The 21,121-nt window shown below is 39.1% G+C and overlaps 1 protein-coding gene across 1 annotated transcript in view; it reads right to left on the bottom strand.

The window, feature by feature from the left end:
• The window catches only part of CDC42SE2 (CDC42 small effector 2), a 77,103-nt gene extending 61,627 nt beyond the window's left edge, over positions 1–15,476 (bottom strand). The window contains exon 1 of the mRNA XM_047778557.1: positions 15,458–15,476. The gene's annotated coding sequence lies outside the window, so the exon portion shown is untranslated. The remainder of the gene's footprint in view (positions 1–15,457) is intronic.
• Positions 15,477–21,121: the final 5,645 nt, after the last annotated feature.

Raw genomic sequence — 21,121 nt, 5'->3', positions numbered from 1 at the left:
AAAAAAAGATCTTCATGTGTTTTAACGAAAATCTTTGTATAATTATCTTTACTGGCCCAAATGAGGTCATCCATCAAGATGATAAACTATGTGGGCATCTGGTCCTATTCTCCAAAATAAAGCCCTGAGGGGAAAAAAAGAAGTTAAATTTGGAATCCAGGAACAACAGAACAACAAAAGGAGACAAACAAAAGCTGGCAGGGATAAAAAAACTGTACTGAATTTCTGTGGTGGACACAAGCAAAGGGTGGCAGGAGTTAAAAGCCAGCTTCCCCAAAAGCTTTTTTTAGAGTCTTCCCTCATCTTTCCCTTGATTGCCCCCTCACTAGAAATTAGCTGAGAGGCCCAGATCTTTGTCAGCAGGATAAAATCAGGACACAAAAAGCCCTGGGAGGGGCAAGTTCATGAAAACAGGTACAGACTAACTGTCCTGTTGTCATTCACTGTTCCTAGTCCTTCTCCCCCTCCAAAACCCTACAGAGCAGGTGGTGATGTACAGTACAAGAACACTACTTCTCAGATTAATATTATTTCTACGAGTTTAAAAAACAAACCCTGGGAGTTCCCATCGTGACGCAGTGAAAACAAATCCGACTAGGAACCATGAGGTTGCAGGTTGGCTCCCTGGCCTTACTCAGTGGGTTAAAGATCTGGCATTGCCATGAGCTGTGGTATAGATCGCACACGCTGCTCAGATCTGGTGTTGCTGTTGCTGTGGTCCAGGCTGGCAGCTGTAGCTCAGATTAAATCCCCAGCCTGGAAACCTCCATATGACTTGGGTGTGGCCCTAAAAAATAAAAAAGTAACTAAAATAAATAACAAACTCTGATCAGAAGTTGCCTAATGCAGGAGCAGCCAACAGAAGAATGTTAACAGCAATTCAGTGCCACGTGGCTGTTTGACCTGAGACTCAAGACCTCTCTCTTAAACTCACCTAGACTGACACAAACTAACATCTGGCTGCTGGCCATTCCCTAGTACACATTATTAGACTAAATGGGAAATAACCCTTCTCAAAGAATCATTAGCTCACTAGCCAGAAAAACAAAACAAAACAAAACAACAACAACAACAAAAAGACACCTGGTGCATAAAACTACTGTAAAAGAAAGATAACACAATTAGATGATCCAAGAACGGACACCTGGGGACCAAGGCGAGATACTAGTACTATGAAGTCACAATAAGAAACTATGAAAAAGAATCAAGTAGAAATGCTGGGGATCAAGATAACAGGAGTTCCAGGAGGGGGAAAAAAAAAAACATCAAGAAAAAATAAATATACCTCTCAAAAATTTAAATGTATAAATACATATAGGAAATAATGAGAATAAATTTCCCAGAATTAAAGACAAAGGATTTAAGTGGCCTATGATTTAAACAAGATTTAAGAAAAAACCTCATTCCTAGAAAAATTAAGAATACTGTGCAAATCATCAGTACTTTTAGAAGATATTCAAAACTTTTACATGTAATGCAATAGTAGTACTACTTCTAGAAATCCAAAGTAATCCTGAGTAATTCAGAAGAAAGCAAAACATCTCTATGCACAAAAATGTTTTATTGCAATATTTTTTATCATAAGAGAAAATCCCAAACACAACCTAATAACGATCAGGTAATAATGAACGGTCTAATGATATATTATATGTAGCCATTGTCATAGCGTTGAAAATAGAGTATATTTAACAAATTTTATGGATTGAGGAGATCCTAAAAATCTAACCAATATGAGAAATTTACATTAAAACTACTATGAGCATTTAATTTTGTAATTATGAAAACTTAAAAACTTGTTTTCAAAAATCTGACAAACTTGCTTTTGAAAGTGTCTAGACTTCATCAAGAACAGGACAACTACATTTCATAAAATTTACAGAAACATTACCTTTCAAGAGCATTTACTGTATTTTCATACTAAAGGAGAATAAAATATAACTATTCTTATTGAATGAGCAGCTTAGGTCAGCTTTTGGATTTTATAAATAATAAAATACGGTGTGGAAAATTCAATATCCACTATGCCAAAGAAAGTACTGGTCTTATTTCTACTAAGTGCTTTACATTTTTATCATTTTCATTAGCTCAGCTCCACATGAGACCACTGCCTGCCTGGATTTCTGGAAGGCTGCCCCAATTCTTCTCCCAGGCCTTGTTGCCAGGGCTGCAGCTGCACAACCAATTCTTATTAAAATGCAAGTCTTTGAAATGCAGGTCTATGGAAAGGGACATAAAGGATTCCATTATCTTTTCTCAAAACTCACAGAGAGGATTACACCCCCACCCCTCCCAGGCCACACCCCCACCCTTCTCCATCAACTCACACACCAAACACAGCAGTTCAGTCTTTTTCTTTTTTTTTTTCCCCCTCTTCTAAGGGCCGCACCCTTGGCATATGGAGGTTCCTAGGCTAGGGGTCAAATGGAAGCTGCAGCTGCTGGCCTACAGCAACACCAGATCTGAGATGCGTCTGTACCTAACACCACTGCTCATGGCAATGCTGGATCCTTAACTGACTGAGCGTGGGCAGGGATTGAACCTGCATCCTCATAGATACTAGTGTGATTCGTTACCACTGAGCCATGACGGGAACTCTAGCAGCTCAATCTTAAACATTCAAACAGAAAGTCACAAAGGAGGAAACTGCACAATAATGAACCTTAAAGTTTAGCAAAAATTATTTTTAAATGACTTCTAATACATATGGTATAATGAGAGTTATAACTGGATACTCATACAATATGAGTAATAATACTTCTGAACACTACTACTAAGTACTGCTAGAGTAAACATCTGCAAAACAGAAAGACACTTCTACGATCATTTTCAGAAAAAAATTCCAAGTAATTTATTCAAAATGTAAAATACTTCGTGAGCTTTTCTGTTGTAGAACTATTCATGCCTCTAAAATTTTTTTTGTACAAGAAAAAAAAAACAAAGGACAATTTACACTTCTCCATTTTCTATTAGACTCTCATATACTTCCGTTTTCTGGATAAAGTCTTTAAATTGTTGCCTGACTGTACTCCTTTTTTTTTTTTTGCTTGTGAGAAAACTCAGCACAAGTTGTCAAGATTATAAAGATAAAAGGTGTCAAGATCATGATTTTCACTTAAAAGTGAACAGCGGACAAATACCTGAATAGTCTGCTGCAAGGTAAAAATGACATTGTTTTTCTTTTTTAATTAAAATATAATATTGGGGCGTTCCCATCGTGGCCCAGCAGAAACGAATCTGACTAGGAACCGTGAGGTTCTGGGTTCGATCCCTAGCCTCACTCAAAGGGTCAAGGATTAGCTGTTGCGGTGAGCTGTAGTGTAAGGCGTTGCAGATGAGGCTCGGATCTGGCATTGCTGTGGTGTAGGCCAGCAGCTATAGCTCCGATTAGACCCCTAGCCTGGGAAACCTCCATGTGACTCGGGTGCGGCCCTAAAAAGACAAAAAATAAAATAAAAAAATAAAATACAGAATTGTTACTTTTTTAACTCCTTTTTTTTTAGGGCTGCACCTGTGGCATATGAAGTTTCCCAGCTAGGGGTTAAATCGGAGCTGCAGGTGCTGGCCTACACCACAGCCACAGCAATGCGATACCCAGCTACACCTGTGAACTACTGATCACTTAACCCACTGATCAAGACCAGGGATTGAACCCACATCCTCACGGATACTAGCCGGGTTCTCAACCCACTGGGCCACAAGGGGAATTCCTATTTTTTCTTTTTTTTCCAAGTACAGTTGATTTACATGGTGTGTCAATTTGTTTGCTTGCTTTTTTAAGGCTGCACCTTCAGCATATGGAGGTTCCTAGGCTAGTGGTCGAATCAGGAGCTGTAGCCGCTCGTTGACCTCACGACCACAACAATGTGGGATTCAAGCCGCATCTTCGACCTACACCACAGCTCACGGCAACGCCAGATCCTTAACTCACTGAGTGAGGCAGGGATCAAACCTGCGTCCTCATGGATGCTAGCCAAATTTGTTTCCTCTGAGCCACAACAGGAATTTCCTGATGTGCCAATTTGTATCAGTTTTTTTGCCACTTTTACAGCATGTGGAAGTTCCCAGGCCAGGGATTGAACCCAGGCTACAAAATCAACCCAAGTTACTGCAGTGACAATGCCAGATCCTTAACCCACTGTGACACAAGGGAAATCCTAAAATATAGTGTTGTTAATGCTAGTACATCACTGGAATTCTTGTAAAGTGCAAAAACTTCAAATTTTAACTATGTTAGAGAAAATTAAAATTAACAAAATTCAGTGGGGTTAAGCATAGCCTAGTCTGTTCCCTGGGTAGAGTCTTTTCTTCTATTCATGGTTAAAATGGGGAAAGAAAAAATAGAGAAAGAAAAGTGAAGGATACTACCCCTTGAGGATCTCATTACACAACACACACCTGAAGTTAGAGCAACAAAGCATACTGATAAACACTTCTAAAAGTGACTAACTGGAGTTCCCTGGTGGCTGAGTAGTTAAAAGGACCCAGCATTGTCAATGCTGCAGCATGGATTTGATCCCTGGCCCAGGAATTTCTATGGGTATGGCCCCCCAAAAAAAGAAAGACTGCTTGCATTCTGATGATTGAACTGTAACAATTAAGGTTAAATGTACCAGATAAACTTTTTAAAGTATACAAGAAATATGTGCAGTTCCCATCGTGGCACAGCAGAAACAAATCCAACTGGGAACCAAGAGGCTGTGGGTTCGATCCCTGGTCTTGCTCAGTGGGTTAAAGATCCAGTGTTGCTGTGAGCTATGGTATAGGTGGCAGACATGGCTCGGATCTGGCGTGGCTGTGGCTGTGGTATAGGCTGGCAGCTGTAGCTCCAAAAAGAAAAAAAAAAAGTGATTATAATGTTTGCTAAAAATGTAGTAGACGAAGATCACCTCATATCTATTATTATGGCTACTATTCAAAAAATACAAGAGACAGCAACAAGGCTGATGAGGATGTGAAGAAACTGGAAACCTGCGCACTCCTGGTAAAACCGTAGAGCAGAGCAACTTCTGCAGTAGACAGTACGGAGCTTCCTCTGTTGCACGTGAGCCAGCACTCTCACTCCTGGCCACACAGCCAAAGGAACTGAAGGCAGGGTCTGGAAGAGCATTCATACACCCATGCTGCTAGCAGCACTACTCACATAAGCCAAGAGGTAGAATCAAATCATACACCCCCCATCCAATAACAGATAAGGTAAATGTGATACACCCGTACAATGGAGTATCACTATAATACACACATAGGACGGGGGTCTTAAAAAAGGAAGGAAATCGCATCACATGCTACAACATGGATGACCCTTGAGGACATTACGCTAGGTCAAATCAACCAGTCACAAAAAGACAAACACGGTATGATTCCACTTTTGTGAGGTGCCTAGTCAAATGCATAGGAAACCAAGTAGAATGGTGGTTACCAGAGGCTGGCAATAGGAGGAAAAAGTGACTTGTATAACGGGACAATATAATGTACAGAGTTTTGGTATTGCAAGAGAAAAAAGTTAGGGAGATTTGTTCCTCAACAATGTGGATATATGCTTAACACTCCTGAACCACATAAAACCTGGTTAAAATGGGAGATTTTGTGGTGTTTTTTAGCACAATAAAAACACAATTTTAAAATGTAATTAAAAATCTCTCACCCTTGGAGTTCTCATTGTGGCACAGAGGAAGGGAATCCGACTGGGAACCATAAGGTTGCAGGTTCAATCCCTGGCCTCACTCAGTGGGTTAAGGATCCCGAGTTGCTGTTAGCTGTGTGGTGTGTGCAGGTTGCAGATGCGGCTCGGATCTGACGTTGCTGTGGCTGTGGTGTAGACCAGCAGCTATACCTCCGATTAGAGCCCTAGCCTGGGAACCTCCACATGCCACGGGTGTGGCCCTAAAAAGCAAAAAAACCAAAAAACTAAAAATGAAAAACCTCTCACCCTTAAGAGATTTCAGCAATTGATAAAAGGTAGGATAAATGTGCTGTGTTTTTTTTTTTTTTAAACTATGTAACACATTAATTTGAGTTTTTGTTTGGTTAGGGTTTTTTTTGGTCAGAGAGTTACCATATCACCATGCTGTAAAACTCAAAAGATGCAAGAGTAAATAATGAAAAACACATCTTCTCAACATTATCCCTAGCCATCCAGCTCTCCTAGAAAGACAAAGCCACCAATATTAGCTTCTTGTGTAGTTTCACAGATATTCTAATAACACACAAGAAGAATATATCTCTTCTTTTTAAAACTATTTTCACATGACCACATGCATTATTTGTCACCTTGCTTTTTCACTTAACACTTTATCTTGGAAATCAGGCAGCATCAGGAACTTTTGTTTGTTCTGGCTAAGCCCTTAGCATGTTCACATTCCTGGGCCAGGGATTGAACCCATGCCACAGCAACAACCTAAGCCACTGCAGTGAAAATACATCACAAGGGAACTTCAGGATCAGTAACTTTAAAAAAAACTGCCTCCCTCACTTTTGAAAGGCTGTATTTTATCATGAGTATAACTTGTCCATAATAGATGGATTGCTTCTTATCTTTTACTCCTATAAACATGCTGCAAAAAATAAAGTGTAAACTCACTCAAGTGGACTATGATGAACTAGGATTTTCTGTAGGATAAATGCCAAGAAGTGAAATCGATGGATTAAAGGGTTTATACATTTTAACTGGGGTAGACATTTTAAGTTCTGACACATTTTCCAAATCATCTAAGAAAGTATACCGATCTACACTCCCATTAACGATGCATTACATTGTCTTTATTACCAATCTTAAATGGCTTCCCTAACTGCAGTAATTTAAAGGGAAAAAATTTCTCCCTCTGAAGCATTAAAAAAATCATCACCATTTCAGGTAAATGAGTTGCATCAAGTTGAAACCTACATGACTGAGTTAAGTCTCAGCTGAAAGGAATGCATTAAGGGACAGGTAGACCTGTAGCCTAAGAAGCACTCATGCCTGCAATGGCCAGCTAGTCTGGGCAGGCGCATCAGGTCCCTAGGCCTCTATGAGTCTCAAATTTCTCTGCCCAGGAATCTGTTTTAATTCTACAGTTTTTGATCTAAATAGCTTTACCCCCATCAGCATCACAGTTAAGATTTTTTTAAGCAAATTACCTTAGCCAGCCAAGGACAGTAATTGTGTCCATTTGGGTGGATAAATCTCTAAATCTTCAATATAGAAAATCTGAAGTGAACCAAAGCCTAAAGTATTAATACTTATGTGCTATTAAATATATTTATAATATTATTATTATGGTACTTTATGCTCTATATACTAAGATATTTGAAAAACAGTAAAATTTGATAAGCTGAATTTATAATCAAGTTTAATTTATTAAACTTCTAAGAATTATTTAAGTTTTAGGAAGTTTCTACTGGTAAATCTGACTTGTTAACTGCTTGAAATATTTAAGGAAATCAGAGAAAAATAACTAAGTTTAGAATATGTAAGGATATAAGTAGTTATGCATGAAACTTGTCAGTCAGTACTTAAGCAATATTCAATTCACTCTTTGCTATCTGACATTAAAATCCAATGACAATATAGATAGCACTGAACTTTTTTGGTGAGCTTTATAGGTCAATCATTTTTAAAGACAAGTACAAAAAAGGGCTAACCACAGGAACATGGTCTTGGATGGAAAATTTCTTTATCTACCTTAAGATCAACACATTTAATTTAATATCACTCCCTATGAGCCATTTTTCAGCCAACACGTGTATTAAAAGCTTTCACAAATATTAACTGATGGTAATAATAAATGAAAATAGTTATCCTTTTCAAAGAAATGCCTTCTTTTATAAAGGATGTCTTCTGTTCATAAAGCACAAAACAATACAGCATTTTCTCATGCTGCCAGAAAACACTCCTTAATCAAAACCAAAGACGGGCTGCTTTTATGATTTCCTCATGGAAATCAAGGCCTTTATACTAAGAACAGAGAGCAACCGCTACAATACATTCCAGCTGCTGTGGCAAGGCTTATGATACTATACTTGCTGCTAAATGGCCCAATATTAAGGTCACCAATTCTATTTACATAAGCACAGCATTGCCCCTCACATGGCAATTATTTCTAGATCCTTCCACCCTGGACCACTAACCAATAAAATTTGAGATTTAGTATTAATTTGCATTCCCTTAAACTAAAAGAATTAATCAGGCTTTCAAAAACATCTTCTAGTATACACAGAGACAGATATTTGGATCCTACTGACAAAATTAGTCTAATCCCTCAAAAATCACTCAAACTCCTTTTTTTTTTTAACTGAACTATTGTTGATTTACAATGTTGTGTTAGTTTCAAGCGTACAGCAAAGTGATCCAGATACATAGACAGGTCTTTCTCAGACTCTTTTCTACCATAGGTTATTACAGGATACTGAGTACAGTTCCTGGGCTATACAGTAGGTCCTTGTTTATCTATTTTATATACCGTAGTGTGTATATGTTAATCCCAAACTCCTAGTTTTTCTTTTCCCACCTTCTCTTCCCCCTCTGGTAACCTAAGTTTGTTTCCAATGTCTATGAGTCTACTTCTGGTTTGTGAATAAACTCATTTGTATCATTGTTTTAGATTCCACATGTAAGTGATATCACATGGTATTTGTCTTTCTCTGACTGCTTTCACTTAGTATGATAATCTCTAGGTCCATCCATGTTGCTACACATGGCATTAGTGCATTCCTTTTTATGGCTGAGTAATGTGTGCGTGGGGGGTAATACAACACTGTAAGTCAACTATACTCCAATAAAATTAAACAACAAAAAAACCCCACTTAACCTTGCATGATTGTTGAAAGATTAAATCAGAGAATGAATAAAGGATCTGGAACATTGCAGGTGTTTAAGGAGTAACTATTATTACTTATTGGAATACTGATGTTCTCTTTATAAGATTCAGTTTTTTGTTTTTTTTTTTTTTCTTTTTATAGCCACACCTGCCACATATGGAAGTTCCTGGGCTAAGGGTCAAATTAGAGCTGGAGCTGCAGGCCTACGCCAGACACAGGATCCAAGTTGCATCTTCCACCTACAATGCAGCAACCTCAGATTCTTAACCCACTTAGCAAGGCCAATGATCAAACCCACTTCCTCACAGGCACTGTGTTGGGTTCTTAACCTGCTGAGCCACAATAGCAACTCCTCAGTTCTTTACTTTTAATCCTAAATCCTATTTAATGGAAATAACTCCCTCAACATGTTGCTCTTCTATTTTGTATTTTAAAACGGAAAAAAAAAAAAAAAGTTAGCCACATGAACCAAATAACCAGGAAATTACAACTTTTAATACTTTCTGGATTTTTTTCCATTTGTAAAATTGATATAACATTTTCCTATCACTAGGAGTTCCCGTTGTGGCTCAGTGGTTAACGAATCCAACTAGGAACCATGAGGTTGCAGGTTCGATCCCTGGCCTTGCTCAGTGGGTTAAGGATCTGGCGTTGCTGTGAGCTGTGGTGTAGGCCGGAGAGGTAGCTCAGATGTCACGTTGCTGTGGCTGTGGTGTAGGCCGGAAGCTACAGCTCCGATTCGACCCCTAGCCTGGGAACCTCCATATGCCGCAGGAGCAGCCCAAGAAATGGCAAAAAGACAAAAAAACGAAAACAAAACAAAAAAAAACATTTTCCTATCACTAGTCAGAACGTATGCTATCAAGATGTCTCCTTAATCAGATAGTCATAAAAATTAGCTTATTCAACATATATCCCTTGACCTCTTATTATATGCTAGACCTACATAAACATTTTTAAAGTAATAAATATAAATGTTAGCCAATAATAAAGTATAATAAAAATATTTTTATTTTTATGTTCTTTTTCCTTTTAAAATTTACTATAGCTGATTTACAATATTCTGTCAATTTCTACTGTACAACAAAGTGACCCAGTTATACACATATATATAAAACTTCTTTTTCTCATAGTATCTTCCATCATGTTTGATCACAAGTGACTGGATATAGTTCCCTATGCTCATTGCTTACGCATTCCAAATGCAATAGTTTGCATCTACTAACCTCCAATTCCCAATCCATTCCACTCCTTCCCCTTCCCCTACCTTGGCAACCACAAGTCTGTTATCTATGTCCATGAGTTTGTTTCTGTTCTGCAGATAGGTTCATTTCTGCCATGTTTCAGATTCCACATATAAGTGATATCATAAAGTATTCTGTCTCTCTCTGATTTACTTAGTATGAGAATCTCTAGCTCCATTTAAGTTGCTGCAAATGGCATTATTTTGTTCTTTTTCGTGGCTGAGTAGTATTCCATTGTGTATATGTACCATATCTTATCAATCCATTCATCTGTTGATGGATATTTAGGCTGTGTCTTGGCTATTGTGAATAGTGCTGCAATGAACACAAGGGTGCATCTATCTTTTTGAATGAAAGTTCTGTCCAGATACATGCCCAGGAATGGGATTCCTGGCATATGGCTGTATCTCCAAAATATACAAACAATTCATCATTCAACTCAACAGCAAAAAATTATCCAACTGAAAAATGGGCAGACAACCTCAACAGACATCTCTCCAAAGACGACATGCACATGAAAGCCAACAGGCATATGAAAAAAATGCTCAACATCACTAATTACTAGAGAAATGCAAATCAAAACTACAATAAGGTACCACCTCACACCAGTCAAAATGGCCATCATTAGTAAGTCTACAAATAATAAATGCTGGTGAGGGTGTGGAGAAAAGGGAACCCTCCGACACTATTGGTGGGAATGTAAATAGGTACAATCGCTACAGAAAACAGTATGGACGTACTTCAGAAAAGTAAACAGATTTTTAAATGCATAAAGATGAATTCACCAAAGATGTTAAGAAGTATAAAGACCAGCAGAGATTAAAATTGAAGTACCGTATAAGTAGATAGAAATAAGTGAACAATTTTTAATTGGAATTAATGATGACATGGCAACAAGTAATACTTAAAATTTTTGAGTAAAACAGAAGTAAACTGACCTCTTTTACACTTTGCTTATAAGGGATACTGAAAAGCTGACATCACACTCAGTGATCAAACATCATAAACATTCCAATTAATGCAAGCATTTCGTGAAACATTAGCGGCATTAAATTAATAAACAAGACAAGATGCTCACTGGAATCACAATGTTCTACAAGTTCCAGCCAAGGCAGTGGTAAGTGAACCAACGCAAGACACCAAGCCAGAAAGGATAAAGCACAATTATGTTTAGTTACAAGTAAGGACTGCAAACCCAGGGAAGCTGAGTGAATTGAAGGGAAGGCTATCAGAAATAGTAACTGAATTTAATTCATTTGGCTTACTAAACAAAGAGTAATAATCTTACGTTAGCAATAAACGAGTTCAGGAGGGAAGAGGCACTAGGGCAGTGGTAAAGAAAGGGTACAGACCTCAGAGTCAACAGATACAGCTTGGAATTTCAACTCTACCTCTAGCTACATAAACTTTGATAAAGTCACCTACTGTCTCAATTTTTCTCAAGGGAAAAAATGAATGTAATTTATTAAACAGTTAATTAAGATAATGCTGAAAAATACACAGAGCCTGGCATTTAGTAGTTGAACTTGGGTGAGCCGTTACTATTTGTATTTTTAATAACAGAAAGCCACTTGTCCTTTTCGTAAGTAAAATGAGGCATTATGTTAAGCATGTATATATACACATACCATGTAAATCCTTCTGAAAGCCAGAGAAATGTGAAAGCCCGCAATATATCTGGCTCCAAGATTTGGAATAAGGGATTGTGACCTGTACGTTTCAAACACCTTCTTAGCAAAAAATAATAAATCACGTAACTTTTTTTTTTTTTTTAACAGAAACCAGAATCCAGGTTCTGCACAACAATCTGTTTCACAGTTCTAAAGGCACCAAGGGTTCAGTAGGAGTCTCCACCAGAGCTCAGTCAGCATAGATGTTGGATACTTCTTTTCCTCCAAAACCTAACCTCAGTTAATAAGAAGCTGTTCTTTAGGAGGGCTGTCCGTGTTCTGTCGACCTCTTCCCGTCAACATTAAGCTCCACGAGCAATGGCACAGACTATGTATTAACTCTCATACTTAATACTTAAATTCTTGAATAAATCAATGAAAGCACATTACCTACCGCCTCAACCTGTATCCAAGACCTACATGCATAATTCACACTTCAAGTTTTATTAAGTCCCTCAAGTTATCATTGTGATGTAGAATGAGTGGTGCTCAGGATGTATCAGTTATGACATTCTGGAATTTATGGGCTCATGGGACTACAAAGTCCAGGCATACTATTTTTAGGGAACACCTGATTCAGCATCCCAAGGATGGATGAGGTAACCAGGGTGTGTTTTTGCTCTGCTCTACTCCTTCGCTGTTGGCTTCTTACTCAACTGGCTTTCCTTTTATGGTCTAGAGATAGCTGCCAGGTTGAAAGTCATCAGGAAAAAAAAAAATACTTTTATCTCTACATTTCAAGCAAATGTCCTAAGATCATTCTGACTGATAAGGCATACATCACATCTGCCATGAATGGCTTAGGTTAAGACAGGTGTTTCATTCTTACAAACTCTTCATAATATACACAAAATTAAAGTACACTAAAGCTGACCTTGGTGATCTGAACTTCTTATATTACTAAATAATGGCATTACTGAGTTAAAATTGATGGGTCAAGCATTTTCCCTACCTTCTTAAAAATGTATTACTATTTATTTATTTTGGCCACGTCTGTATTGTATGAAGTCCCCCGGCCAGGAGTCAAACCCATGCCACAGCAAGGACCCAGGCTGCTACAGTGACAACACCAGATCCTTAACCCATCGTGTCAAAGGGAACTCTTCTTCCCCCATTTTAATCACAACCCATCAAAAAATAAAAAAGTAAATTTTTCCCTGAATGTAAATCATTTTGAAGGATTCAGAATGTATTAAAATATGATATTCCTTCTCAACAAAACTGAAAGCAACATTATAGATTTTCAGGAAGAAAGAGAGGTTCTTATCTCTCTTTCTCAAGATTATAATAGCAGAATCTGAAGAAGAGATAAACAAGGACATGGATGTATTACTGAGGTGGGGCTTGGGGAAGGTGGTTTTATTGAACTCTGAGGTAGAGTCAACTAAATAATCCATCCTGTGATTCAAAACTTCTCCAAGACACTAGATTCACCCCCAACACTTCCACTGTCATCCGTACACAAAACTAGGTCCTAAAAACAGAACAGAGACGTGCACATTAGGGAGTCTTTTTGTCAGTATGTATTCCAAAGCCAATACAAACTATTCCTCAATTCTTACTATTCATGTCCTTCATTCCTATTAGCTCAGAAAATAGAAGGTAAAGAGTTCCACTTTCGTAACAGAGAAGACAGCAAAATCTATGAGATTAGAAGCCAGTACTCGGAGTTTCCATTGTGAAGCAGTGGAAACAAATCCGACTAGGAACTATGAGGTTGTGGGTTCGATTCCTGACCTTGCTCAGTGGGTTAAGGATTCGGTGCTGCTGTGAGCTGTGGTGTAGGTCACAGATGCAGCTCGGATCTGGTGTTTCGGTGGTTCTGCTGGCAGCAATGGCTGGCAGCAACAGCTCCGATTAGACCCCTAGCCTGGGAACTTCCATATGCTGCAGTGCAGCCCTAAAAAGACAAAAGACCACAAAAAAAAAAAGGATCCAGTGTTGCCATGAGCTGTGGTGTAGGTTGCAGACACAGCTCAGATCTGGTGTGGCTATGGCATAGGGCAGCAGCTGTAGCTCTGATTAGACCCCTACCGTGGGAATCTCCATATGCCGAGTGTGCGGCCCTAACAAAAGCAAATAAATAAATACATAAAAGCCAACACTCAAATATATAGGAGAGGAGCTAATTTTTATAGTAAAGTTGAATAAAAACAAAATGCAAATCGAGTAGAACTAAACACCTGTAAATGTATTACACAAGAGTCATCTGAAATCAAAAACCAAACTTCATTCATAATCCTAGAGGAATGTGGTAAGAAAAAGAAATGTATAGGAGTTCCCATTGTGGCTCAGCAGTAACAACCCTAACTAGTAACTGTGACAGTGCAGGTTCGATCCCTGGCTTCCCTTAGTGGGTTAAGGATCTGGCATTGCCCTGAGCTGCAGTATAGGTGTCAGATGCAGCTCAGATCCCACATTGCTGTGGCTCTAGTGTAGGCTGGCAGCTGCAGTTCCAATTTGACCCTAGCCTAGGAACTTCCATATGCCACAAATGTGGCCCTGAAAAAAGGCAAAGCAAAAAAAAAGCAAAACAAGAAAAGAAATGTGTACAAAAAGACTCTCCATAATTTTTCAATTCTGTAGACTGATTTTTCAAATTCTCTAGTGCTCAAATAACTTAGTAAATGTGCAATTGATGGCTTTTTAAGAAGACAGAACTCGTGTTAGATACAGTAGGGATATAAACAGAGCCTTGACATCAAAAATTTTATAAAGTGCAACAGAGATACACAAACATTACTGGAAAGCACAGAACATAAAGGAGTAGAAATGCATGAGACACTAACATACAGTGGGCAATTAGAAAGGAGAGAATCAAATGAATTGGGATAATTTCCACTGCAAATAACAAAAATCTAAAGGCAAAACTGCTTGAACAACAAGGAAATGTATTATCTCACATCATAAGGAACCCAGTGAGGGTAGTTCTAGGCATAGTGAATGGAGCTCTAGTTTACTTCTCTCCAGTACTCTTGCTTCCGCCCTCATTTAGGTAAGGGAATCACCTCCGGGCTGGTAGCAAGTTAGCTGCAGCAGTTCCCCATGTCACATCCAGATAAAACAAGCTCTATGGGAGGGACCATCTCTTTTCTTCTTTTTCAAAAGAAAACCTTTCGCAAGAGGCTTCTGCAGACTTATGTTTCCCGCTGGCCAAAACTGGACCTTATGCCCATTCCTAAAACAATCACTTCCAAAGACAGTAAGACCTGCCATAACTAAGGTCAGAATGGATGGTGGCAACCACCATGACCGTCACTTCAGGGTGGCTGGGCATAGTTAAGGAGACAGGGCTTGGAGAACGGTATGATTGGGACTGGAGGAAAAATATAAAAGATAAAAATACACAGGCAAAGGAAGGGATGTCTAACTGAAGAAGAAAGTCAAACTGCAATCATACATTAAACACACTATTAGGCATCAAGAATTCTCTTAAACTGTGCTATTTTCATCTTCTGTAATACAAAAATTAACTTCTTGGAGTTTCCATTATGGCTCGGCAGAAACACATCTGACTAGCATCCATGAGGACATAGGTTCGATTCCTGACCTTGCTCAGTGGGTTAAGGATCCGGCGTTGCTGTGAGCTGTGGCAGAGGTCAAAGACGCTGCTCAGGTGCCACGTTGCTGTGGCTGTGGCATAGGCCAGCAGCAGTAGCTCCAATTCAACCCCTAGCCTGGAAACTTCCCCATATACCCTGGGTGCAGCCCTAAAAAGACCAAAAAAAAAAAAAAAAAGAATTAACTTACTGTTCAATAGTTAATAAATGCTAAGCATGCAGGTGGAGCAGCCTTCTCTTCAGGGGAAAGATTCAGGTTAACTACCAGGGGGAGAGTCAGACTCACCACTCCTTGTCCACTGAGCTATCTCTGGGTTGAGAACATTCCATATTAGGCATACAGATGACTGCAGACTCACTGTTCAGTAGAAGCTGTTCCTTGCAGGTTTCTTCTCATTTGGGTTCAAAGTTTTACTCAAAAATCCACACTCACAACTGGCCCTATCTGCAAAGAAAAGCATGCAATTAGGAGGCAGAAAGCTGCAGAGAGCAATTCCTCCCTCCCCCACCCACCTATAATTAAATGATCCTCATGAAAACTGCTCTTAAAACACCAGATTGACTCAGCACCATGTTCAAACTAAGCAACCTGCATTCCAAAAGACTATAATGTGCTTATTATGACCATTACCACCCTCTTCCCATCATATACATTTATATACCAGGTGCAACACTTACCCGCCTGGAAGAACCCAAAAGACATGTATGTTTGGTGGCAGGACATAGGGCTAGCCCACAGAGCACGCTGAAGTTGCCCACATTTATACATCAGAATACTTAACATAAAAATCAAAATGCCTGACCTCCCTCAAAAAAAATCAGATCCAGCAACGCTGGGCTCACTTTCCCACCTGGTAACAATGTGTTGGAGCTAATCAGCAGCTAATCTTTCAGATGGAACATGGGCTCTGCAGTTCTCCATAAGTCTCATCACTTATATTATAACTTGGCTCAGAGTTATCTGTCTGGAGCCTGCTGGCCTGTGAGTTGCAAACTCTGCTATATATTTATAAAACCTCACAGGGAACGTTTATTATGTCAAAGCCAAGCCTGTTTTTCTGCCTTGTAGATACAATACAATACAGGAATAACCACATTGGCTTTGGAGTCAGAGGGCCCCAGGTTTGAGATCTAATTCTGCAAATAACTAGTTGTGTGATCTCAAGCCTTTTTTTTTTTTTTTTTTTTTTTTTGCCGCCCTACAGCATATGCAATTCTTGCACCAGGGATCAGATTCGGGCCACAGTTGCTACCTAAGCTTTAGCTGTGGTAATGCGGGATCCTTAAACCACTGTGCCAATCCAGGAATCAAACCTGTGTCCCAGTGCTCCCAAGGCCCTGCCAATCCCACTGAACCACAGTGGGAACTATATCTCAGGCCTGTTTTTAACCCTAACATAGCTCTTCATTTACAGTCCTTCAAATAAACATACAAATACTTAACACAGTCAACAAATAGGCCTAAAATCTAACATGTTCAGGCTGAACTGATAATCCCAAATCTTTCTCAGTCTTCATTTCAGTAATTGCACTGATTCATGCAGCTTGTGCTCAAGCCTCAAACCTCAGAGTCTATATCATATACTTTCCTCATCCTCCCAAATCCATCGCCAAAGTGGTTGATTTTGTAAAATATGTAATTTGAACAGTTTCTTAGAATCGTATAAAAACCATAAAAACAAACAGTAATTCCTCCCTCAGAGAATCAATTTCCTGAAACTGCCTATAAATTCAACTGTTTAAATAATGATAGCCTGAAATTTCAATGTTCCATTATGAGAACACTAGTAATTCATAAAAAGAAAAGTGAAGACAAAATACTGGGGATGCCACACAGCAAAGTGATATATTACTTTTTATAAGCTAACACATTTCCTCAAATCTAAGCTGACAATGTTCTAGGATGTTACAATGAATCGGAAATGAAATTAAAAAAACAGACATCCAGAACTAATGGTTTAAGAAGGTTGTAGGATACAAAAATCAATACTCAAATATCAATTCTTTTTCTATAGAACAATTGTTCATCCACCATATAACCCAGCCACTCCATTCCTAGTATTTACCTAAGAAAAACGAAAGTATACGCCCACGAAAGCAGTTTTATTTCTAAGAGCCAAAAACTGGAAACAACTCAACTGTCCACCAACAGATGAATGCATTACCAAAATGTGGTAAATCCAGTCGATGTATAATTACTTGCAATAAAACAACAAATGAAATACACTCATCAATATGGATGACTCTCAAAATAATTATGCTAAGAAGCCACAGCAAGAGTATACAACGTAGAACCATTTATACAAAATCCTAGAATCTTGCTGATAGCAAGCAGTTTAGCTGATTGCCTGGGAACAAGGGTGAGTGGCCAAGAGAAGAGGAAGAGCCTACAAGTCACTGAAAGAAATTTCTGAGAGTGACGGATATTTTCATTATGTTGACTATAGTGATAGTTTCACAGACACATATGTCACAATTTATCAAAACTTCACACTTTTTTTTTGTCTTTTGTCTTTTCAGGGCCGCACTTGCAGCATACGGAGGTTTCCATGCTAGGGGTCCAATCGGAGCTACAGTGGCTGGCCTACATCAGAGCCACAGCAACACCAGATGTGAGCCACGTCTTCGACCTACACCACAGCTCAAGGCAACGCCGGATCTTAAACCCACCGAGCGAGGCCAGGGATCAAACCCACAACCTCATAGTTCCTAGTCGGATTCATTTTCGCTGCCCATGACGGGAACTCCCCAAACTTCACACTTCCAATATGTGTGGTTAATTTAAATTTAAAGCAAAGTAATTCACTGCCTATTAATAACTGGTAGCAAGAATGATTAATGTAAAAAGCAGAACCCCTTCAACATATTAAGTTTGAAAACCATGGCCACAATCTTTTTCTTCAGAAAATAACTTTCAAAAGTATGTCATGTCAATGTTAAAGATCAAAAACGTAACTACGGATCATGAAGAAACCACGTGCCAAGAACGGCACTCTAACCAACCTAGCATAATTTGGTATGAACAAAAAGGAAATGTGGATTTCAATACTGTTCATTCAGCTGTAGTCCACAAAGTACGTCAGTATTTCATCACATTTGGAAGGAATTAGATCTAAAATATCAAGCCATTCCATTGTCAGTCCAAAAGACATTTTAATGTCATTTGATACACTGGCATTCATCTGGTTATCACTACTAAAATGTACTTCAGATTCTGCTTAGAATTAATGAAGTCATGAAATGAGATTCAATTTAAGTATTAAATGCTGGCATGGCTTGCTGCTTTTTGTACCACGTTAAATGCCACCCCCTCATTATCTGCCCATTAGTTATATTGAAGAGACAGAGCAAACTGCATTACTTCCTTAGCAGAATTTAACCATTATATTTTATTTTTTATGGTCGTTTTTTGCCTTTTCTAAGGCTGCTCCCGTGGCATATGGAGGTTCCCAGGCTAGGGGTCGAATTGGAGCTGTAGTCACTGGCCTACACCAAAGCCACAACAATGTGGGATCCGAGCCGCGTCTGCAACCTACACCACAGCTCACGGCAACGTCGGATCCTTAACCCACTGAGCAAGGCCAGGGATCGAACCTGCAACCTCATGGTTCCTAGTCAGATTCGTTAACCACTGAGCCACAATGGGAACTCCTAACCATTATATTTTAGACAGTATCAAAAGTGCAAACGCCCCTCTCTACCCAGAGATTTATATTCTTCCAACTTAACCAGTCTCATTTCCACTGCTATGGAAGGGGGCGGGGGGGGGGGGGGAAGCTGCTTAAGTAAATGAGTTAACAGTGGTATCTTTCAATACTTTTAGGACTATCACAGAGAAAAATCCATGGTCCCAGATGGCAGGACTAGAGTGAATGAGTAGAGGCTGTACGTTGCACGTCTTAGAACATCCTTCTGAGTCACTGCTGCCTAAAGGTGTCCTGCCTTGGGATACCTAACATCAGTGGATGGGATATTAAGATAGCGATTCACAAGTTCCACAGACAGTTACTTTGGTTCAACTTTATGATTTCTTTCATTCCTAAGATCCTCTTATGAATTAAAAAATATAATCTATTCTTAAATGCCCAAATCCACTTCAAGTCTTCAGTTTAAGCTGATCAAACAAGAAGCTCAAGTCCTAAGTCTTACAGTAACATTTTTGTTTGGTTTCCACTTTCCCCCAATGGATAGTGGCTTACATCATCATGCCTTGACCCTATTAAATTACTCTGATGTTGAATGAAAAATATGGGCTAAATACATGTCCCATTTCCTTGCTCACAATGTCAAATGCCAACTCCCTTTTCTTTCCAAAGAAATAGAGATCTAGCAGGGATAAAGATCTCTAAGAAATCCAGTTCAATTTCCTCATTTATAATCTCAGAAAGGTAAAAACATTTGCTCCAAATCTCATAACTAATCAGTATAATGCCTATTAGCACTGTAATAAATTCTGCCATTTACTTCCTCTGTAAGTACACTGTAAAGAATTGCATATAACCATTCACTCAGGTTAAGTGAAAAGTTGCCTAGGCAATAATGTCTTAGCCACTGGCGACACTATTAAAGACTCAAGGAATTTGGGCTTACCTCTTGCTATTGTTTTACTGATGCTGTTAACATTCCTAGACCCTAAACACAGCGGGTGTAGGATGGTTATAGAAATGGATACCAGTGAGGAGGTATATGTGGATAGCTGTGAAAGAGACATCATTTTTATACAAGGGGATAGAATATATTTCTAACTGCTGGAATTAGAAATATACTAATTTGATGGAATACATACATATACATATATATGGAATACATACATATGTACGTGTATATATGGAATACATATGTGTGTGTATATATATGGAATACATATAAATGTGTGTGTGTGTATATATATAATGTGAACATATATTATGTTTTTTTTTTTTTTTTTGCTTTTTAAGGTCACACCCATGGCATATGAAGGTTCCCAGGCTAGGGGTTGAATAGGAGCTGCAGCTGCAGGCCCACGCCACAGCAATGCAGGATCCAAACCGAGTCCGCAACCTACACCACAGCTGACAGCAACACATGACCCTTAACCCACTGAGCGAGGCTATTTAATAGCGAACCCGAGTCCTCATGGATACTAGTCGGGTTCATTAACCACTGAGCCACGATAGGAACTCTGTGGCAGTTTTCTTTTAAAGGTATATACATACTCACAAGGCAACCAAACAAACTCACATGCAAGAAAAACTAAAACCTATATCCACACTAATATGGGCTAGAGCAGGCAGTACAAGACTGTAGTTAAAACAGATCCTGTGGCATTCCAGCTATGATGCGATGGGATCCCTGCGCGCTGAAACGCAGGTTCAATCTCCAGCATGGCACAGTGGGCTAGGGATCTGGCGTTGCCACAGCAACATGGGTCGCAACTGCGGCTCAGATCTGATCCTTGGCCTGGGAACTCCACATGCTGGGAGGCGGCCAAAATAGAGGGAAAATTGGAGAAGGAAGGAAAGAAGGAAGGAAGGAAGAAAAAGAAAGGCAGGCCCTGGAGCCAAAGTGTCAAGTCTGAATTCAGGTTCTGCCACTTTTTAGATGTGCTGACTGCTTTAGGCAAGTTACTCACCATGCCACTCTTTCCTAAACTGTAAAATGGCTGTTGCGTGGCTTAAATTAGGTTAATAACATGTAAAATGCTTGAAACATGTCTGGCACAAAGTAAGCCCTCAGGAGTATGGATATCAGAAGGGGAATGGGGCTTAATATATGAAATCAATTTTAAATATGCTAGCAATTTTCTTAAAAAGTCAGGGGGTATTTTTAAATATATATATACACATGCACAACAACTGCAGTACAATGTAGTGTT

The sequence above is a fragment of the Phacochoerus africanus genome, chromosome 4 (assembly GCF_016906955.1).
Source record: "Phacochoerus africanus isolate WHEZ1 chromosome 4, ROS_Pafr_v1, whole genome shotgun sequence".
Lineage (NCBI taxonomy): Eukaryota > Metazoa > Chordata > Mammalia > Artiodactyla > Suidae > Phacochoerus > Phacochoerus africanus.
This window is presented reverse-complemented; position numbering and strand designations above follow the sequence as displayed.